Source organism: Mus pahari, chromosome 7 (assembly GCF_900095145.1).
Source record: "Mus pahari chromosome 7, PAHARI_EIJ_v1.1, whole genome shotgun sequence".
NCBI lineage: Eukaryota > Metazoa > Chordata > Mammalia > Rodentia > Muridae > Mus > Mus pahari.
The window spans coordinates 36,070,656-36,094,441 of record NC_034596.1 but is presented as its reverse complement, the minus strand read 5'-3'; the positions used below and the strand labels follow the sequence as shown (position 1 = coordinate 36,094,441).

General features: G+C 38.1%; 1 protein-coding gene across 6 annotated transcripts in view; it reads right to left on the bottom strand.

Annotated features, from left to right (window-relative positions):
* The window catches only part of Dgkb (diacylglycerol kinase beta), a 667,872-nt gene extending 656,236 nt beyond the window's left edge, over positions 1-11,636 (bottom strand). For 2 of the 6 annotated variants that reach the window (XM_029540833.1, XM_021201521.2), the window contains exon 1: positions 10,857-11,294. The gene's annotated coding sequence lies outside the window, so the exon portion shown is untranslated. Of the gene's footprint in view, positions 1-10,856; positions 11,295-11,397 lie in introns of those variants that run through there. The other 4 variants (XM_021201517.2, XM_021201520.2, XM_021201522.2 and 1 more) reach the window with 3 other exon arrangements.
* Between the last annotated feature and the right edge of the window lie 12,150 nt (positions 11,637-23,786).

The window sequence follows — 23,786 nt, the reverse complement described above, 5'->3', positions numbered from 1 at the left end:
ACACACACACACACACACACATGCACGCACTGTATGCATACCCACAATACCATATGCATATCCACAATGACAGCGTATAACTCAAAGTTAAAAAATACTGAAAATAAAATTTTAATCACTTTACTTAGGCCAACTAAAAAATAATCTCATTCACTCAACGAATCTCCACAGCAAGCAAATGCACTTATTACTGCTCACTATCAACTGGGAGGAAGTACAAGTGGCAAACACCTTCCTAAGCAGATTAAAAAGTGAAACCATTGTTGGTCCAGAGAAATAATAATGAGGCAATAATTAAGTATTGCCAATAAAGAAAGGAGCATCGTAATTCAGACAGCTGTTAACTCAGTCATTGGTCAATGCCTGGTTTGTGCCAGGGACATTTCGAACTATCGAAGAAGGCTTTATTTTTGTTTTATGGATACTTAAAGAGTTGAAGACACAGGAGGAGCACAAGGAATGTGAGAGAGTAACCATGAGGTGTGAGTGCTATAAGCAGGAAAAAGACTCAAGCAAGGCAGAGGCAGGCAGGAAAGATTAAGCTACAGCGAATTACAGCAATTTTCCACTTATAATAAAAAGTGTAACTTAAATGTTCAAATGTTGGGAAAATAAAAGTAGCGAACAACGTTAAAATACCTTTTGTTTTAATGAAACATTAACTTCAGACGTGGCAGAGCTTATGTAGATGCTGCTGCAGAGAAGGGGAAAGAAAACAGCAAGAGTGATCACAAATCTATTAAGACACCAGTTTTCATGGCTCTGTGGTTTTGAGCAACATTAAAGAACCTGGGTGGAAAGGCACAGGCAGAATGCTCTGTTGAGTCATTTGACCAAATGTAAAATGGAAGAAAATGAGTACAGGAAGTGAAGATTAGGGGAGACAGATATTGGAGTTATGTGCTAGGTCTGGTCTAGATGGTTAAGTGGCAGGATACAAGGTCTGCGCAAGCACTGGTTCTTGGAGGTAAGGGCAGCATCCATCACATACACTTTTCCACGTGATGAGCTGAGTGGTCAATGACCAGGGGATAATAATGAAGAGGACTGTCAGGGCAGAAACGATGTCCAGTTAAGCAACTGACTTCTCAGTCGCCATACTTTAACTAGTAGTTATGATAACAAGAGATGTGTTCAAAGAACACAGCCTTTCAGGTTTCCAAATCAATAGGAAAAAGAAGGAAGATGACAGGTGATGCTGCCCATTATGGAGGTAGGGCATTTGAGTTCAAGGAAAAAGAAAATGAAACAACACGAATTAATTTATTTACATTTGCTATGCCTCTTTCTAAGCAACTGAGTTGAGTTGCATTCTGTGGTAAACTGTTTTCACTGTAAATTAATGACCACCTGCTCAAACAGTGCCCTTACAACCTAGACCAGCATTCTGTATGGCTCTGGTAAATAACTTCTCTAACATTTCAAAATTATAAACACTCTCCAACTTATTAAAACTCTGACAGGTGAAATAAAGTTCCAGAGATTTCCCTCAAGTTTGCATGTCTGTTTGAACTGTGATCTGCCCTTGATTTTTCTTTACCGGAATGTTCCCCCATGTGAAAGACAAACAATATTCATATAAGTTTTAAAAATAAAGACCACATTCGTGGATATGCATTAACTATTCTTCTCTTGTAAATTATTTTCTTCATGCTGATCTTCTGGTGTCTATGTAGAAACACTAAAATATATTCCATTTCATAGAGAAAAAATTTACTGCAAACCCACTTATTCTCAAGAAACAGTTACTTTTTCAAACTTTCATAGACTGTGGAATGAGTCAAGAACTCCTCTCCTGAACTCCTCCTCACTCAGAACATTTCATCTAGGCTTTGATTTCTACCCCCATGATGTTACAATTTCAGATAACCAGGAAACTCCCTGTGCTCAAATAGGCCTGCTGTATTTTCAGTCCTTGTCTCAGTTAGTCTCAGTAACAGTCAACAGAGACAATCACTTTTCTTTTGTTATCGGACATTATTACCCGGCCTTTAGAATCCCACTGATTTCTGGTGTGTGTTTGTGTGTTTTTTTTTTTCCTCTGTGCCAATATATTTTCAATCTTTGAAAGCTATTCTACTACAAACATATTAAAATGCATCAAAATTATTTATGATATTATCATTAGTCTCTCTAGCATTTTCCCAGGTATTCAGATCCATACCAAACATTTCAATTACCATTCAAATAAACAAATGAATCCTTCTTTGTTGATTTACTGTTCTCATCTGTTTGTTCATTATAGGTCACTGCTCACTCAAGAGTTATACTTGCATAAAATGACAGGCACACTTGGTATTCATAAGGAAATAAGAGAAAAATGATCACTAGATATTTCTTTATAAGTGCCCTTGTCCTTTTTAAAATGAATTCATAATTTCTCAAGACCCAATTCAGATTGTAATAATCTAATTAATTTATCAGTCTTCTCCCTCTTTGACTTCTATACTACAGGTGGCTACACATTACTACACATAGGTTGAAGTTTTCTAATTTCTATGTCTATGTGTTTTCTTCCACATCTGAATTTAGGATCCCCATGGCATCAAGGTCAGACTAGGGATATAATTTTATTTCCAGAATCATCTATTCTGATGCAATGTAGGTGCTAAGTATGTTTTAAATGGATAGTTAAATGCTAATAAGTCAATACTTTTTAACTTTCTACCTCCAATTTTCAAAGACATTTTAATAGATGTTCCCAGAATGAGAGACCCTGTGACTAATACTGTGGAGGTTTGTAATTAAACTTCTACCTACAGACTCTAACACATACTCTGTTGGAAGGAGTATTTCAATGTGCCTTTGGTATTTATAATTTGAAAAGAAATTCTGATCAACATGGTGCTACTAATGAATGAAAACTACATCAAATATAACAGATACTTGGTTTTTTTAACTGCATCACTAATGCTAAGAATGAGGGTCCATTTGTTAAAACATAAAATTTTAAATTTAAGTCAACCATAAGATCTTTCCATGAGAAGTATCCTTACACTGATAAAACCTCTGTTAAGCATCAAATGCCATACAAGTAGGTATCCAGGTAACTTGGATAAAAGCTTCATCAATAGACACAAGAGAAGATTTCCAATTGAAGATCAAAACCTTAGTACTTTTCTCTATAAAACCATGGTTTTTATTGGTTTTGTATTGAGCGCATTCCAAACGAGAGACTTGACCAGTTGTTGTTAACCTTCCTAAAACTGCAACCCCTTCTTAACACAGTTCCTCACGTTCTGGTGATTCCCAAACCATAAAATTATTTTCATTCCCACTTGAGAACTGTGATTTTGCTACTGTTGTGAATCATAATGTAAATATCTGATATGCAGATGGCAAGGAGACCCCTGTGAAAAAGGGTTGTGACCCACAGGTTGAGAGTCTCTGCTTTAAACAAGTAGAAATCATTGTTCTCTGAACGGGTTCTATGCTACCCTTCTTTAACAGGTGACAAGCAGGGACTTCTGTTTGGCAAATAGAAAGTTCTAACATATGCGGCGACAAACAAGCTTATGTAACAATAGAACACCCATCCTGGTATTCAGATCTCTTATTAAGAACAACAGGATAGCAATGTGACTCATCAGCTGTGTGCTCTCTCTTGATTCTAGTAATTTGGGACAAGTGTGGGGAAGTTACAGTTGTTAATGTGCGGCTCTAAATGACAGATGAGAGAAGTTACTAAGCAACATTAAGTACTTGCATTTTTCTATTCTTCCAAAGCTGTCCAAAGCTGAATAATTCCATAATATAAAGGGAAAAGAGAAGGTAATGTAGGAGTCATGTTTTTGACTGAATGAAAATGTTCTGTTTAAGAATTCAGAGAATGCGATTAACTGTGAATGCATCAACTTTGGTCTAAATGATTACTTCAGCTTAGGTGTAATCCCCTGAACTCACTGTCACCTTCTAGCCTTGCTGGAAGCTCCAGAGATCAGAGCCACAATGAAAAGCAACAGAATGGAGTCAGGCAGGTAGCTTTGAGAGAGTCATTCTAGCGGTTCTGGCAACCAGATTCTTTCCATGCAACTTGGCTCCTCTGTTGTTAGTATCAACTCTTAATTCTTATCAAAGTAAGATTATATGAATAAATCATGTACTTGGCTCTGTATTATGTATGTTTCCTTGGGCCCTTCCCAGTTACTAGAGTTATGGCAACTTTTAGCACTGTAAGGATTTCTTTCATTTCCTGATTCATCCTTTGCTGACCCTGGCAGAATGCTTCACAAAGGGAATCTATCAATGGCTGAAGAATAAAATCAGATAAAGGGGCATGGTGTTAACGTGTCTGTCTCTTGATGTGGCAATCTTAGTAACTCCATTCCCATGACCCTTAAACATCCCAGAATTGACTGGCTATTGTTTACAGAACTCAAAATCCACTTGAAGAAAGTCCAGACAAATGAGACTTTTCCAGGTCTCCCACTCTTCATTAGCCAGGAAAGAAAAAAATTTGGTTAACAGCCAAGGAAGAAAGACTCCCTTATGTTCTCAGTGTCAGCAAAACAGGTTGCTGAATAAACCACCAACTCATCTTTCTTCAGGTTCTGTTTTCAGGTCAAGAATTCTGTAATGGTCTCCCATAGCACACTCCATTCCTTTTGGTTCATATATAACTCAAAGGCTGTCTGTCTGGGCAATAGGTTTCCTCACATAAGAGGTACACATAGCTAACAACAGCAGACTAATCAGTATAGAACAAAACAGAATGCTATCTGATATACTCAATAGATAGCATGAGTGTGTTTTCAGAACGTTAGAAAGAAAAATGGTTTTATAATTTCTAAGGTTTGTGCGTTATTTACCCCTTTGGGTGAAGTTTACAACGCATTCCTGATTTACCTGCGTCATCAGTAACCTCTTTTTAAATATTTCAAGAAAATCATTTTGAGTAAAATAATAATGAAGACAGTATAGAAAGAAAATGTGAGATGGTAAATAACTTTGCAAGTATCACTGATTTAATTAATATAAAGAAAAATAAGGGTGTATACAGTTAGAGTCCCTTTAGGACATTTTTTTCTTAATATATCTGAAACAAGATTCCAAGTCATGCGGGACTAGAAATAGTTAATGTGATTCACCCTTCTGTCTGCTCTCTCTCTCTCTCTCTCTCTCTCTCTCTCTCTCTCTCCCTCTCTCTCTCTCTCTCGTATCTATACAGATGTGTATAAGTGGGGCATGTGGATATGTGTGAGTGGATATGTGTGCCATGTATGGTATAATTGTAGGGGGTATATGCTTGTACATGTGTATGGATGGGGGCACATTTGTGTGGGTATGAAGGCTAGAAGTTGACTTTCAGCATCTTCCTGTGTAGCTTACCATTAGTTTTTTTTATTTGTTTGTTTATTTGTTTGTTTACTGAATCTAGAGTTAACTGATTCAGCTAGACTGGCTGACCAGTGAGTTCCTGGAAGACAGTGAGTTCTTAGAGACAGGAGTATCCCTGTCTCTACCACTCACAGCACTGGAGATACAGAGGCGGGCATGCTTTGTTGCATGTGGACACTGAAGATGGAAGTGAAGGACTTTGAGCTCATGTGACATGCCCCTTTTCTCTTGGGCACTCTGCACTGCCCCATATATTTTGTGTATTTATTATGAATATTCTTTCCTAAAGTCTCAACATACACACTTATACATATAAAGCAAATATTTATATGTAGTGGGTTTTATTTTTATCCTGGCTATTTTAAAAGGAATCTGAGCCACATTTAAATATTGGACTGATGTTTAATCTAGCATTAAGAATTGAGTCCAGGCAGGCATTTTGAACAGAGTCAGAAATGTTAAACTCTATTTCACAATGTGTAAGAAATAAATGAAAAGAAATTCAAATTAGCATATTTGCATATTGAGCAGTTTTATGTGAGGTTGATTTTTTTCCAAACCATTATCTATATTTCTATCTCATCATGAACAATCAAAATGTGGAATTATCGAAAGGCAAAGAAAATACATTATAAAGCAAGGACCAGCTGCTTTGCTAGGGGAACATCATACTGTGATTACTCATTTAATGAAACTCTAAAGACATTTTAAATAGCTAACACAATTCTCTTCCGACCTGTCCTCCTACTGATTAAAATTCGTATGTGGTAACTGATTTATGGGCATTAGAGGGAAGAATATTATAGAATGATTTGACCTCAGAAGGGACTATGAATCAAGCCTCCCACTTGAAAAGCCATGTGCTAGGTCCAACTCACATAGTCATGGGATTTAAATATGTAAAGAAAAAAATAGAATTTAAATTATCACAAGAACTGAGCGCACTTCGCTTGGAAGACAGATTGAAGTCTGATTTTCCCTTTATTAACTATGGTGTAATTCTCTGGTGGTAATGTTGAATGCAAGGTTCTGCTGACAGACATGAACAGCATGTTCATGGGTTACTTATGGTTAGATTAAAACTGTCTACAAAGTTTTTCTCCAGTAAATCTAAGACATAAAACAATTTGGAAGCTTTGTTTCAAGCCGGGGATGTAGCTTAGACAACAGAGTGTTGCTTACTTTGCAAGAAGTCCTGGGTTGATTTTGAGTACCACAGATACCAGATGTGGTAGCACACAATACAATGTCAGCATAGAAAGTACAGTAAGATATATCAGACATTTCATGGCATCTTCAGCTACATCATGAATTGGAGACCAACTTGTACTATTTGACAACCGGTCTCCAAATAAATGGTTTTCAACTTCATGCTACTACCAAAGGACAGAGCTCCTCTGATGTCATTATGCCAACATTTGGTTTTATTTTCTGCCTAAAGATAAATTAATATTTGAACCCCCCAAATTAGATGTCAATACATAATTTTAATTTGTGATTTGAATATAATATATTAATTTATCATATTATTCCTATCCCCTATAACATAATAAGAAATCTAAAATACCCAGGAATTAGGAGACCTGAAACATAGATAGAGATTTCCACATCTAACTCAAAAACATGCAAAGTCAAAACACAGCTATACAGAGAATACCATGTAAATTAACCTTCACGCTATTTGTACAAATTGGACATAAGAAATTAATTTTGTGCTTTGATGCAAGTCCTATCCACCAAGTTAGTTTATTAATGCAGAGAAATATCTCTCCCAAAATATGAAACACACTTTAAGTCCCAAAAATTTAGCTTAATAGATTCACAACCCAAACTACAGAGGGAACTAAATGTGTTTTGAATGACTTTATAGTGTTTTTATAAGTAAATTTACCATCGATGCAAACTTCCTGTTAAAAAGCGAACCGTTCATTTCAAATTGTTGGCTCAGATAATCCGTAAGGAAAAATAAAAGTCTGCTGTTTAAATTTAGCATGCTGGGAAAGACCAATCCTGGAATATTGTTTGGCTCTAAGCCTATACCATTTTCACTGCACTCTTACTTGTTTTCCTCATCTGTGGGAAGAAGATAAGTGACAGTAGCCAGGTTAGGCTCCTTCACATGTGACAGTTTACCCAAGGGAATCATTTTGGTTTTATCCTCATTAGGTAAAGGTGGCCTTTAGTTTGCTGACAAAATTTTAGGAAATGATTATGCAAGAAGCAGCGGTATTCCATGTTGTCATCACTTCATCTTGTCACCTGGCCCTTCCACACAGTATTCTTTATCTGTTTTCTTTTCCTTAAAAAAAAAAAAAGTAAGGATTGCCCAAAGGGAAAACTAATTAATTTTTATAACCAAACTTCATAGGATGTCTGAGTCTCTGCTTTATCCTTGACTTTAAAGTCTACCACAAACACATCCCAAAGAACTTGTATTTCCATGTCTCGCAGGATAAAAGAGGTACCCATATTTATACAGCAGCCGCCTATGGAGGAGTTCCCTCTTGGATCTTTCAGATCACTTCCTCCCATCTTAGCTCCATCATCTTCTGATTCCTGGCGCCTAGCCCAGTTTTGTTTCCACAGTTTGTAAAGCCAGAAATTGGAACGGTGACTATGCCAAGTTCAGACTTGGGGTCAAGTTAGATTCCAATTTTTGTGGTTTGAATCTTGAGTACGTAGAGAGCAAGGCAATCTCTCTTACCTAGCATGATTTCTCAAGTACGTCCAAATCTCAGCCCCTTCAGAAAAACGATACACTGAAGCCGACTGCGTCACAGCACAATTCTTTCTTAATAGAGCAGGTAGCAGAGTGACTAGGAGTGGGAGGCACACCAGGGAGGTTATCACAGCCTACCACTGTCAACTCTATTACTTTCAATATATTCTTTTTAAATTCAACCCTGGGTTGGATTTTCTTTTAAATGGTAGACAAGTATCTTCCTTCTATAGCTTCTACACTGTCGATAAGATAACTCATTCAACATGCTTTACCCACAGAACTCTTATTTGAGGTTAAACTTCATGTCAGGGGTTCAGGAAAGAGAAAATCCTACAGGACGTGGAAAGAATATCATCCCCGACTTTGCCTCAAGCTTCCCCTGGGCAGATGCTCGTGGCTGGGGGTATTGCTTCTGTGGAGGTTCTGTAGCTGTCATGCATAGACAAGTACAGTTCTGATCCGGAAGCCATCCAGAAAAGGATAATGTTCAAATGGTTTCCTTTGCCTGTGTATAACCCCGGTAGTTACTAATAGGTAGATTTAGATTCAGGGACTAACTTTGAGATTTCTGAGGACAGATATTTCTTTCTTTCAAAAGCATGCAAGGCAATGTGGGAGTCACAGCTTCATGCCTAGGCCAGGCACGGTCATAACAAATTTTGCTAATAATGGTTTAAAAATTAAAATAAGATTTCTACAAAGCATTTTTAACTATCATCTTCCCAGATACAATACTGTCATCTTGCAGTATGACAAAATTGGGAAGCATGAAGTAAGGCATGGCTATAACTTGGCCCCAATAAGCTTCTTTCTTGAAGAACTCTTGATAGATGGCTGTGGGATTCTTAGCCAGGTTTTTCTTCAATTAGCTGAATATCTGATTTCAAGCACTCAGTGTCTGTTGTCATAGTGTTATGGAACTGCTTGGAAACTCATCACAGCATATTCTTACAGTAAAGATATTCTCTCTCTCTCTCTCTCTCTCTCTCTCTCTCTCTCTCTCTCTCTCTCTCTCTCTCTCTCTCTCTCTCTCCCTCCCTCCCTCCACTGCTGTGTAAAACATTTACCCTGCATATGCAGAACCATGGCAAACATATTTCCTAGGTCATAAGCTACTCAGGGTTACATTTAGAGGTTATGCATGGAAGTTTTTGGTAGACAGAATGGATCTCTAAATAGTTGAATATTGCAAGAACAAAAATTGCCCAAACACTGAGTGAGCCTTTATGTTTAGAGAATTCTGAGATGAGTAGCTGACTAGTTAAAACAATCCTCGTTACTCCTTGACCTGTCTTATTTGTAATAAAGTAATAGATTGGATGGTTTAGGGAAAGAGTCATACAATTTTAAACTAAACGGGCAGGATAAATGCAGCCTTGGATTTCCTCTTTTCTCATAACAGCGGATTTCAGAATTATATTGCATTTCACAATTACTAATTTTAGTATCTTCTCTCTTTGTAATTTTTAGACAGTGTCACGCTCCATAATCTAGAAATCCCTGTGTAACTTGGTCTGGCCTCAAATTCAATAATCCTTCTGATTTAGAGCTGCATAGGAGAACAGGTGTAAGTCACATCTGGCCACAGACTTTACCTCAAAAGTTCAAAACCACTTTGACCTATAAAACCAACTGCATGTGCAGTTGTCTGTTGGAAGATTCTCAAGTCCTGGGGTCTGCTTTAGGTACCTTCCACCGTAACTATAATATTTCTTGGAATAAAATACAACAAAACCGTCATTTCTCTAGCAAACCTTCAACTAAGTGGAAGACATCATTTCTAATGAAGATACTCTTTATTTCTCTTTTCAGTTGTGTTTTTCCTGTCATTAAAAAAAATGGGTTGGGGGGGGCATTTTCCATGAAAGAAAAACTGGTCAGATAATCCCAACTGTTTTAAGTTAATTATTTCTACTTTCCTATCAAAAAAAGACCTTTAGGATTCTGCCAACATCCTTGTTTATTCGGTAATTTGCTTTACAATAGGCTGGCCCATGCTGACCTATTTTTAAAAGAGTTGGTTATCTGCACTTTGAATAAACTGGCTGGAGTTGTTTTGGAAAGTTCTTAAGCCTTCATTTTCTTCTGCCAGCAAACAGAGCCCTGTTAAGTAGCTAAGTACAATGGCATCTACATGTAAAATCATCCCTTTCAAATCATAAGTATTTCAAGTGATACTGGTTAGGAGCTGGAGACTATGGTAGCAGTAAGAACCTAGGAACCTAGGAGGCTCTCCACCCCACCCACGGAGAACAATCGGAATGTTTAGCCAGATCATCCGTGTCTCCCAGACTGTCATTAAGCAGCTAGCTATAGATCAAGTTCATCTTTAGTTTTAATGTTATAAAAGTAAGTAAACGACATGCTTGTTTTATTTGTTTGTTTATGTACAAAATAGGAAATGAATCTAGAATGGAATTTAGGACAATCGGGGGAATTTAAAAATCGAAGCCGGCTTCTTTGATTCCTCACCATCCGCCCCCACAGGCCACCTTCCCTCTCATCCGTAACTTTCAGGAGGTCACACTCGCTCGCCAATCTCTTTGCCTGGAATCACAATAAATCGAGCACTTTCCCCAGACTTACTTAGCTAACATTAGGTTCTCTGCTGCAGATAACAGCAAGGCTACCAATAACTAGCACAGAAGTGAGGGACACAAAATGCTTTCAGATTTGCATAAAATCTGAAGCTCTGCTGCTTTCCTAACTTTCCTCGCCATTTCTTCTCGGCTTCCCTTCCCCCGCACCACATACCCAGAGGCCACTCAAACTGCCAACCGTGCTGAGTTGAACTTACTGCAGCGTGATGCAGGCGAAGGCTAGGCGCATCTCTGAAGCGAGAGCGACAGCTTTTCCGGAGAGGAACTGGGACCAGCCAGCTCTCAGGATCCTTTCCAATTCACACGCTCTCCGCTCAGTCAGAAGGCTCCCCCACAGACCGGCTTCCCCCAAGAGCAAAGCTTCAAGAACTCTGCTCAGAGCATCCTCCTCCCTGCTGCCACCCCCTTCCAGAACACACGGCCCGTTGGAACTAGTGACTGAAAGATGGAAGTCTTCTTCCAGGCGATGGCACGGGCTGCCTGCAACCCACCACTCCCAGATCATTTGCAACTCAAAAACAGCGGAGGCTGAGAGCTGTAGGCTTCCGGAGCCTGAAAGTCAATTTTGGCATCTTCTCTTCCCCACATCTCACTCCTCCCACTTCACCCTCCCCTGCCAAGGCCACCTCCAGTCCTCTGGTAGTCCGCACAGGCTTAGGTATCGCTTAGGCTTCTTTCCTTATGCAGACCAAAAAGCATCGGGGGGGAATGAAACTGAATTTGTCAGAGAGGAAATACCTGTTGTCCGTGCCTATTGCTCTTCTCTCATCTGTCATGGTCCAGGATTTGTGTGACAACGCGTTGATTCGGGAAGTGTGTGCAATGTGTGTGTGTGTGTGTGTGTGTGTGTGTGTGTGTGTGTGTGTGTGTGGTGATGAGGCGGCGGCGGTCTGCTTGGCTGCAAGATATAGCCCTGCTGCCTGGCTGCTGAGGCTGCTGTTGCTACTATAGCCCTTGGAACACAGGGGGAAATAGGAAAGGGAGACAGGGCTTCCCAGCTGTTTAACTGCTGGCTGAGTTATGATCAGGTGGTGGGGGAGGCAGTGCAGCCATCAGTAGCTGTCATTGAGACTTTGAGCTGCACTGTCTGCAATTCCTATCATTTAGTGTACATTTGTCCCTCCCTCAGAAATCTGATGCCTGACTACCCTCTCTTTATTACTAAATTATATTCTAGCTGGCTACTCAGTCGCTGCCCACTCACCTCATCCATTTAATGCTCTCTCTTGCCTCATCCCTGCTTGGTGACTTAGAGCAGGTGACTGGATGGAGGATATGATAAACTACAAAGGCAATGAACTGATGATGAAGAAGAAAACTGGTGTGTAGTTGTAACTAATCAGGACACAGATAAAGACGGTTTTTGAGTCATGTGATAAAAGTAATGTATTGGATAATAAAAATATAACATCAATTTACATGATCCAATGTATGCAAAACCTGCTGGCAATTAAGGTGCGTGTTCACTTTCCTGTGATGCTTACACTGATACGTGTGTTTTAATGGCTCTCAGTCTTCCTACAAAATATCCTCTGTGATTTCAACATATCAGCACCACTTTGTCGAATATAAATTCTGGGGAAGCCTGCTTGTTATTTCTATGAGAATACATACACTCTATCTCTGGTTACTCAGTCTCTGGCCCCACACATAGTGATATGAAAATGGTTAGCCAGAAGAAATCACAGACATCCACATTGCTCATAGACGGTTAGCAGCATCTCCATTTCTACCATCATCTGATCTAGCTATAGTTTATGTTCATGTTACTGTTCTGTAATAGAATGGAAATGATAAGTAGCATAAAAGCACACACACTCACACAAACACAGTCACACACACACACATACACACACACACACACTCACACACACACACACACACACACACACACACACATACCTGTTCTCACTTTCTCCCCCTCTCTCTCTCACACACACACTCACAAACACCTGTTCTCTCTTTCTCCCCCTCACTCTCTCACACACACAATCACACACACACACACACTCACACACACCTGGTCTCTCTCCCCCTCTCTCTCACACACACACTCACATACATACCTGTTCTCTTTTTCCCTCTCCCCCTCTCTCTCACACACACACAATCACACATACACACTCACACACACAAACCTGTTCTTTCTTTCTTTCTCTCTCTCTCTCTCTCTCTCTCTCTCTCTCNACACACACACACACACACACACACACACACTCTCAGAAGTGTCAAGCAGGAGAATTTCTAAGTGTTTGAATAGCTCGTGCCATACACAGAAAGTCTCTCTCTCTCTCTCTCTCTCTCTCTCTCTCTCTCTCTCACACACACACACACACACACACACACACACACACACACACTGAACAGCACTTTCACATTATTGTTAGTTTTCAGATTCTGAGCTAAAAATAACCTTAATTCTCTTCAATATTATTTGTAATACATACCTGTAACTATGCCTTTCTCTGAGTGTTTTTTTATGTCTAACATATTTATGACCAATTACAGGGCTTGTACAGTCATTGTTAAACAAGATAGAAATATAAGAAAGTCAAACCCTAAAAACGACAATTCAAAAGGAAGAGAAAGAAGCCACTAGAATTAATGATGCAACATTTCTTTATTTGTTTATATAAGATGATCATAGCTTTTAGGTAAACAAGGACTAATGAATGAACAAAGCATTTACCAATTATTTAATAGATATCAGTTTACCAAAAAACTTACTATAATCATCGTGATAAATAAAGGATCAATATTTTAGTTTAAAAAATATATAATATACTAAGATACAACCAGGAATTTTAAGTACCAAAAATCTAATAAATGGTGGTACCATGTATTTTTGTCTTTCAATACTTTCTCTTTTTTTCTTTTTTCTTTTGTTTTGTTTTGTTTTGCTTGCTTTTTATTTTGGCTAAGTACCCCATAGACACACAAATCATTAAAATTACAAGGAGTAAATTCTAAAGTTTCATACTTTCAGGTAGTAGGTACAATGTTAGGAAGTAATTTCCACTTTAGAGAAACATGCTCTGATAAGGAAATATGTTTATATCCATTGAGCTTTGCTTTCAGACTCACTCCATCAAGTATCGCCAGCATCTGGAAGGTTCCCATGTTCCAAGGTGGACTTCTGCCTCATGGTCTTCTTGCACCAGCCTCCAGCGGTCTGCCATTGTTTAGTGCTGTCATAACTATTTAGCACAGGGGCTGTTTGTCTTCCCCTTTACTCTTGTTTTGAAATCCAAAATGTAGGGAAAGCAATGGAGTGTGGGACTGTGAAAGGCAGTCTGTTTTCTGGTTGAGCTAGGTTTAAACCCCGGAGACCCAGCAGATTAATCTACAAGGGACAGAAGTTCCATTTGCCATGCTCCTAGACATTGGCTCCTGGCACAAGTCCCAGGTCCATAATTCTGTGGCCATCACTCACGTAGGCTGTCCAGCCTCCACCCCCACTGTTACCTGGCAACAACAAGGTAGCCCAACCCACTATAAAAGGGCCTGCTTGGCCCCTTCTCTCTCTCTCTTGTCTCTCCCTGTCTCTCTTAAGCTCTTGTTCTCTTACTCTCACCTCTCAATCTCCTTCTCCTCCTCCCTTCTCTCTCTCAACGTGGCCATGGTTGGTCTCTGCTTCTCTATCTTTTCTCTCTCTTTCTGTTTTCTACAATAAAGCTCTAAAACCATGGACTGTCTCCTTTCATCTAGACTCCCCATGCTGGAGCGATGGGATAGGCCTTCCCCTAAAGAGCTGCATCTAATCTCCCACCATACTGGACCAAGGGCTCTTGCCTACCCAGTAACCACCCAGAGCCATCTCCCCCACCCCCTTTTTTCCCTTCTGCCCCAGGGCTGACCAAGCTGCTCCCGGGGACCCTCACTTTGTCTGGGATGACAGAGACTGAGAATCTGTGTCTCTGACCTCCGGGAGGCCCAGAGACCCCAGAGCAGGATCTTCTGCAGTACCCAGAGGTCTGTGGTGCCCTGGAGTCAGAGCTGAGACGGCACCTTCCCCACCGTCCAGAGCAGGGTCCAGCAGCCTGACATGGGCCAATGCCATCCAGCGTCAGTTCCTTGGTGATAATGGAGCATTCTTTAAAAAGTTTGTTTTTTTTTTTTTTTTTTTTTTTTTTTTTGAGACAGGGTTTCTCTGTATAGCCCTGGCTGTCCTGAAACTCACTTTGTAGACCAGACTGGCCTCGAACTCAGAAATCCACCTGCCTCTGCCTCCTGAGTGCTGGGATTAAAGGCATGTGCCACCACACCCGGCATGTATTAAATATTTTTAATACTAGCATCTGCACATGGTCAAAACAGAAGTGACTTAAGATATTGAAATAATAGTAACAACTATTGTACTCTATTTAAGCACTTAAAAAATTGATGGCAATATTGCTGAAATTTACCAAAATAAACAAACAAACAAACACACCATCTCTTCTGACAGAATGATCAAGCCTGGTAAAGGAGAAGGAAGATCTTCAGCTGAGGACAAATGACAGATGCTCAATTCTCTCTCACTCTTACAACTACAGGGTTGTCCACTTTGTAAGGAAACTTGTAGAAGACTTCACAGGACTCTCTTTCTTTCTGTAGCATGTTCCTGCAATTAGATTTAAAGAAACATCCAAATTAATATCTTTACAAATTAAAACAGTGAGAGAAAATTAAAACCGCCTTGGAAACACTCATCCGTAAAAACATATAGATATACGGTACATCAAAACACCTGAGTTTGGGGGAATGTATGTGTGTGTCACTTTGTTCTCTGAAGTTGGTCATTCAAGAGCCTAGTATTCATTGGTTTGCATTGTCCTTGCCACAATATCCTGAGGATCTTCCTGTCCCTGGGATTACAGACATGAATCTCACTCTGTTTGTACATCCCAAGGGATCTAAGCTCAGGTGCTCATGGAAGTATGGCAAACATATTGACGCAGCCATCCCTGCAGCTTAAATGAAACAGTCTTAATTTTCATCTAAACCCCTTTCACTGTCAACGCATGACATCTCACTCTAAAATAATCTAAAACAACAATTCTTTCCTAGAAAAAGCCAAAATTAAAAGGTCTATATAGTGGCAAAAGCAAAACAAAACTGTCATTTATATAGTTCACTTATACGTCCCTAAATATTTCTAAATGTTTATAGCACTGTTTTTCACAGCCAAAAGGTTATGAATAAATAAAGCAGAGGAATAAGTACAATAACGTATGACTTGAAGATGCAGGATTTTGACTCTCCCTGTGTTTAGTTTGCTATTGGATACATGTAACACTATAATTATGTAACTCTCTTGGCCTGGTCCACAGACCTTAGTTATCCATTCACATTTATCACTCACAAATTGAACAGCACAGCATAACTAACATCGACCCCAGGACTACTCCACATTGGGTTTCTAGACTCCAAATACAATTAATAAAGTCCCAAGAATCTCACCTGTCGATCCACAAACAACGAACATCAAGATATTCCTAGTCCTAAGAAGCCTGTTGTTGTGTTCCCTTGGCCATTCTTGAGAATATTGGACTAAGAAAGGCTTAAGAAAAGTAATTCCTTACAAACTCTGGATGTGACTGCATTCCTAAAATCATAACAGTTTTAATTCAGCTATTATCACTATCAATAATTTAATTCACTTTTCTTTCTTTCTTTCTTTCTTTCTTTCTTTCTTTCTTTCTTTCTTTCTTTCTATCTTTCTTCTTATTGGATATTTTCTTTATTTACATTTCAAATGTTTTCCCATTTCCAGGTCTCACCTCCCAAAACCCGTATCCCGTCCTCCCTCCCCCTCCTTCTATGAGAGTGTTCCCCCACCAACCCACTCACTCCTGTCTTCCCACCCTGGAATTCCGGACACTGGGGCCTTGAAAACCCTCACACCCAAGTGCCACTCCTCTCAATAATGTAATTCTTAACCAAAACACAATACAGCTAAAATAATCAGGTATTATCACGTTACTTGTTTAAAAAGGTAGATACATTTTTCTTTATCATTGCAAACTGATATTCAGAAATTACATGCCATGCTAATTTTATGTAGTAGTATTCATGACTATCATCATCAAAAAAAAACAAAAATAAAAACAAAAACGAACCATTTCATTTTGTTATAAAGTCAGATTTTAAAGGATATAGACTCCATAAAAAAATATATTCTTACATTCAATTTTGAATGTTCTAAAGTTCAGAAAAAAATCAAATTCTTCAAATTCCTAGTATCTTGATTTAATTCTTATTAATTTTAACTTGAGTTATGAGAAGAACTGCTTTCTAAACTGAACACTCCCCTGAGAACTTTTTTATTATTATTATTATTATTGGTTTTAAAGCTATGAATACTGTATGTAGGTTGGAAAGTTAGAAGACATACAGAAAAGATATAATTCTCTTGTGTTCTCTTTAAAAATAACAACCTTCAGATATTAGATTTGAATGGGCCCTAGAAGTCATCTAATTTGACTCTTATCTTTTACAGCAGAGGAAGGCAACAACACAGATCACTAATGCTTACTGCTGGGAAGCCACGCCACAAGTCTTCCCCAGGTGCTTTCTGTCTTTACACAAACAGATGCTTCAAGTCCCGACTAGGTCAAGGAGATGTGGCCTTTGTAAAATTGCCTTTTCATATTTTATCTTATTCACTTATAAACAGAAAACCTACAGTATGTACCTGATAAAACAGTGGCTGAGGCAATCAAGGAATACAATACCTGTAGATCACATCATATATATATATATATATATATATATATATATATATATATATACACACACACACACACACACACACACACACACACACACACACACACACACGTGGACAGTGGTTTTTATAACGAGTGTATCATCTCTCATTCAAAATGTAAATTCTGAGGTGAAAACTTTGAGTACCTAGCTCACAATTAATTTTAATTTCCTGATTTATAAATGATTTTATACGTGAATAGAGATAGGAAAATCTAAATAATTCATTTAGGGACAAAAAGCATAATTTTAAAATCTGAGGCATAAAGAATCCTGTCCTATATTTCAAAGAAGGTAATTTGTGTTGTAAAGTTACTCGAGCAAGCAATAATCAATAAGACAAATTAATGAAGCTATTTAGCTCAAATTTTATAAGGTACACACATTATGAAAAACCCTAAGCTAGGTAATTAAAGAGCTGCAGAAAATGCAACAAAAGAGGATTTAGAACATGAAATAAGAAATCTATGACAGAGAAATTGTAATTCTGCAGTTGAACTTTTATGTGGGAAATTAGCAGACTGCAATATGGTCTAGTCATTTATTTGGTTGTCTCCAGGATGGATGTGGAGCACAAAACAATTGATTTAACCATGGACGTCAACATAGAGTCCCTGAAAATGCCATATTTTATATTCCAAGCCATTACTTTATTATTGAGGTCACTAGTTTACCAGAAAAAGGGACATACATATTCTCTCGTGACTGTCTTCATTGTTTTCTTAGAAACCAGAAGAGCAACTCATTCCTTGAAGGAGTCCTGCTACTTTGCATAACACTGTGTTCTTTATGATTCTTTATAAGGCTTACATAAATATGTTCACATTGCTTCACTGCTCAATACAGCACATTATTTAGATTTTCAATTGCACTGATATAGAACAGAACCAAATACGAATTTTAAATGTCATGTTTATACAAGAACAGATTGTTTCTGATTAATAAATACCTGCCTTAATATACCATCTATAAATTTAAATAAAATAAACATATTATTCTTAAGATATTTAAACAATTACATCTGATTAAAAATGAGTACAGTTTAAAGAAGAATGATTTAAGAGAAAATGGATTTTTTTTTTTTTGGTTTGTAGCTTGAACAGCATTTTATTCTCCCTTTTACAGTAATTTAATTTTTTTATTGAGCTAAAATAAAGATTCCTTTAACTTCAAGAAAAATAGATAACCTGAAAGGAAGAGGCAGAAAATCTGTAATGGCGCTGATAGCCACAAGCAATATGCCCTAAAAACAGGGAGGCAAGCAGAAGGCAGGTTTAATAGCACATTGTTGTAAAGGTAGCTACAGTATGATTGTGAAAATTTCATAATGGAATTTATTATCATTATCCTCACTGTTGAAAATCAGCCATCTGCATAGTGTTTGTCCTTGAAGGTACTTGCAGAAAACAGAAGGCATTTCTTCAATTAACCTGCTCAGTCTCTACTGGCTGGGAGATAAATATGGATATTAAGATAAGAAAATGTGTTTGCTAAAGGAAACCTCATTCTAGGCTCAATTAAATCACTTAAAACTGAACTCTAATGTTTCTGTAATGGCTTTTTATTGTGAAATTTCTCTGCCTCCAGCCTGAAGAGTTGATCAAGGAAAAGCTTAATTGTCTATGTGACCTACACAGTCCAAATAGCTCTTCCTGTTAAAACCATTCATTTGATCTTATAGTGAATAATTTTTTGTCTGTATATTACAATGACATTAAAAATGTCGTATTAAATGACCTCATAAAAATGATTGCTTGAACAGGGGTGCTTTATCAATTTTAATCTTCCAATTGTTCTTATATGCTATTATATATTTACAGTCTTTTGATTCTTATCAATAATAATAGCATATATATTATGTTAATAAGATACATTATGTTATTGAGGTTCTGCTTCATAACTCATCTTGAAGTATTATGAACATGACTTAATCATTTGTAGAAATAGAAATAAAAGTATGCTTCAGAGATAGGAATGAAGACATTTATCACTGAGTCCAAATATTTGAGTTTGATATCCTAGACCCAAATAATTTAAGGAGAAAAGAAGTTCCTACAAGTTGTTCTATAAATTTTACATGCACCTATTGCATGTGTGTGTGTGTGTGTGTGTGTGTGTGTGTGTGTGTGCATGTGTCTGTGGTGTGTTGGTAGGTAAGCCAACACATTAAGCAAGTAAATGCAAATAAAATGTTTAAGCAAAATTTACTTTAATACTTTAATTCATTAGTAATACATATATTCAACCTAGTGTTCAAATGGTTTTCTTCTCTTTTTTATTATTTTTAGTCATTTTTTATAGTCCAGTAGTTATCCCCCTTCCTGTCCATCCTTTGACTGTTATTCATCCATACCTCCCCATCCAGTCTCCATCACCTCCACCTCCACCCAACCAGACCTCCTTACTCTCTGGGGCTTCAAGTCTCTCAAGAGCTATGTGCATCTTCTTTCACTGAGGCCGGACCAGGCAATGCTGGTCTTCCTATTGGGTTGCCCTCCTCATCAGCTTCTTCCAGCTTTTCCCTAATTTAACCACAGGGGGCATCAGCTTCTGTCCATTTGTTAGGTGTAAATATCTGTATCTGATTCTTTCAGCTGCTTGTTAGGACTGTTGGACGGGAGTCATGATAGGCCCCTGTCTGTAAGCATACCATAGCACCAGTAAGTGTCAGGCCTTGGGGCCTTCCCTTGAGCTGGATCTAAATTTGGGCCTGTCACTGGACCTCCTTTCCCTCAGGCTCTTCTACAATTTTTCTCTGCAGTTCTTTTAGACAGGAACAATTATGGGTCAGAGTTTTGGGCTGTGGGATGACAACCTCCTCCCTCTGCTTGATGTCCTGTCTTTCTACTAGAGGTGGACAATACAAGTTCCCTCTCTCCACTGTAGGGAATTTCATCTAAGGTCCATCCCTTTGATTCCAGAGACTCTTTTACCTCCCAAGTCCTGGTACATTCTAGAGGGTCCCCCCAACATCCTACCTACTGAGGTTGCCTGTTTTCATTCTTTCTGCTGGCCCTCAGGGCTTCAGTCCTGTCCCCCCCACACACACACACACATAATTACCTGGTAATGTTACTCTTTTCTTTCCCTGCCCTTCTCCCACCTAATGCCTTCTCTCCCTCTGTCTCCCTTGATTGCTTTATTCTCCCTCCCAAGTAGGACTGAGGCATCCTCACTTGGGACCTTCTGCTTCTTAACCTTCTTGAGTTCTATGGCTTGTATCCTGGGTATGCATGTTCTTTTTGGCTAATGTTCACTTATTAGTGAGTACATATCATTTATGTCCTTTGGGGTCTGAGTTACCTCATTCAAGATGATATTTTCTAGTTCCATTCATTTGTCTGCAAAACTCATGATGTCTTCGTTCTTAACAGCTGAGTAGTATTCCATGGTGTAAATGAACCACAGTTTCTGTATCCATTCTTTGTTATGGTACATCTGGGTTGTTTCTAGACTATCTGGCTGCTATGAACATAGTGGAACATAAGCCCCTGTGGCATGATGGGGCATCTATATGCCCAAAAGTGGAACGCCTGGGTCTTCAAGTAGATCTATTTCCAATTTTCTGAGGAACCACCAAATTGATTTCCAGAGTGGTTGTAAGACTTCCAAATCTCACCAGCAATAGAGGAGTGTTCTTTTTTTCTCTACATACTTGCAAACGTATGCTGTCACCTGGGTTTTTGATCTTAGCCATTCTGACTGGTGTAAAGTAGAATCTCAGGATCATTTTGATTGACATTTCCCTGATCACTAAGTACTTTTACTATTTCTTTAAGTGCTTCTCAACCACTTAAGATTCCTCTGTTGTGAATTCTCTGTTTAGTTCTATACCCCAATTTTTGATTGGGTTGTTTGGATGTTTTGATGGTTAGCTTCTCGAGTTCTTAGTATATTTTGGGTATTAGTCCTCTATTGAATATGGGGTTAGTGAAGATTTTTTTTTCTCAATGTGTAGATTGCTGGTTTTTCCTATTGACTATATCCCTTGCCTTACAGAAGCTTTCCATTTTCATGAGGTCCCATTTATCAATTCTTGATCTCAAAGCCTGAGCCATTGGAGTTCTGTTTAGGAAATTTTCCCCTGTGCCAATGAGTTCAGGTTCTTTCCCACTTTCTTTTCTATTAGATTTAGTGTATCTGGTTTTATGTTGAGGTCCTTGATCCAGTTGAACTTGAGCTTTGCACACAGTGACAAATATGGATCTACCCCAGCAGAAGGTGCAAGCCAGAAGGGAATTCAGGGAGAGGGAGATGATTTTTCCTGAGTCCACTGGGCTCCTTGGGATTCCCAGGTTCTGTGGCAGTTTGGGAAGGTTCCTGAGCTATTGAACAATGTGCAGCAGAACTACTGGGCGGCCTTCATACTGAGTTGTCTTCAGAGGACCAGGCAAGCTGATGATCCTCAAATGTTTTTCTTAACTAGCATGAGTCTTTGGAAATAAAACTAAATTTTATAACAGCTAATTATATTTTTATAAAATACTGACTTTTCCCCTCAACTTATATGACATGAATTTAGATGATTTAGCCTAAAGGTACTCTCTAGGTTAAATAGTTCTATGAAAAACAGAAGCATGTATGTACTTTTACATGATTCAGAACTAAGAGAGGAGTGAAACACAGTCAGCCTTTGTGTTGATGTAGAAGTGATCAGAGATAGCTACTGGGGTATCAACAAACTTGTAGGCCATTGTCCACTGACCTCTCTCTCATATTCAGTGGCTTGTAGAACCAGGAACCGAAACTGCAGTATTTGATTCCAGTTTTACAGGATGTGATCTGAGTCTGTCCTCTCTCCTTAGGTGGAAATATGACTTTCCAAAAGATACTAAAAATACTACCTAGGGTTTATGGGTAAGAAAAAGATATATCATTGCTTCTAACCTTAAGGGTTAATCTAAAATAAGTATACCAATTACTTAGACAGAGTAATATTCACTATGGAGCTATATATTGTAGAAACACAAGACAGTATATAAAGCCTGTTTAAACAATGGTCTCCCTGGATATTATCCAGTCTTACTTATTGGGAGCATTTTCCTCCACAATAGTCCTCTAGGCCATTGTTTATCCCTTGAGCATGCTCTAAAATACTCTACAGGAAACCCTATTTTCTATGCTTTTTACTATGTGCCTAGTCTGATTTTTTTTCAATGGAGATCATAGGGACTGGGGAAGTGTAGGGAGTTTAGAATGGGATACCCTTATACTGTGCTATGATTATTGCTTCATATAAATACATGGATATCTGTATGTATGCTAATACTTTTGGTAGGAAATTTCTTTTTCTTCCAAAGGTTTCTTAGTAAAATTTGTTTGTCTGCTTTTTTGTTTGTTTGTTTGTTTGTTTGTTTTTCCAAGATATGGTCATACTGGGTAGCCCTTGCTGTTGTGGAATTCATTATGTAGACCAGGCTGGTATCAAACTCATAATGATCTCCCTGACTCTGCCTCCTGATTATAGGGATTAAAGGCATGTGCTACTACTTCTGGCCCAAGAAAGGATTTTAAATAGTGTAGTATATTATTTTATGATTACATTCTGTTTATATTTTGTACAAAAAAACTAGATCATTTTTCATAAAGCTAATACTTCTAGAATTGTCTATAACCAAGAGAAACATAATAAACAAATGTCATAGTATTTAATACTATGCTCTCTTATAGGATACATACTAATCCCACCTTCAATGAAGAAATCTATTTTGATGAAGAAGTAGAATAACACAAGACTTAACTAACTTATAGCATTTGCATATGAGTCAAAACATTGGGTCTCAATCATCTGGTTTCAATACTTAAATAGCTTGGCCACAATCCCTATCCACTTCTAACGATTTGAATCTAAGATTAGAATGTTTAATGCAATATCATATGTACTAGTTTAACAAACATAAAATCAACACATAATGTTACTAACAATTAGAATGTCAATGATTTAGTGTGATGGCTAATCTCAATTATCAACTTGTTGAGATCTACCATAATTTACCCCATCATAAGAGACTGTGCCTATGAACCAACATAAATATTTCTGTGGCTTCTGTCAGTATATTTTATCACAGCAACAAAAATATAACTCAGAAATTTATATTAAATTTAAAACACCTAATATAATGTTCTTGGTGCAATCCATAAGATCATTTAATAACATCATGAGTGCCATATGTTTAAGTTTTGTTTATGTGCCAGTTTTGATTATATGCAAGTAAAATACAGTTTAATGTTTTTATTAAGCTTCAGACTAAAGTTTTCTTACATTTTTATCTTCTTATAATTTACTTTAAGTACATACATATTTGTGGGAAGCGAGTGAGACCACCATGATCTCTGTTTAACCTGAGCCTGCGCACTTGGACGATCCTGTACTGCCT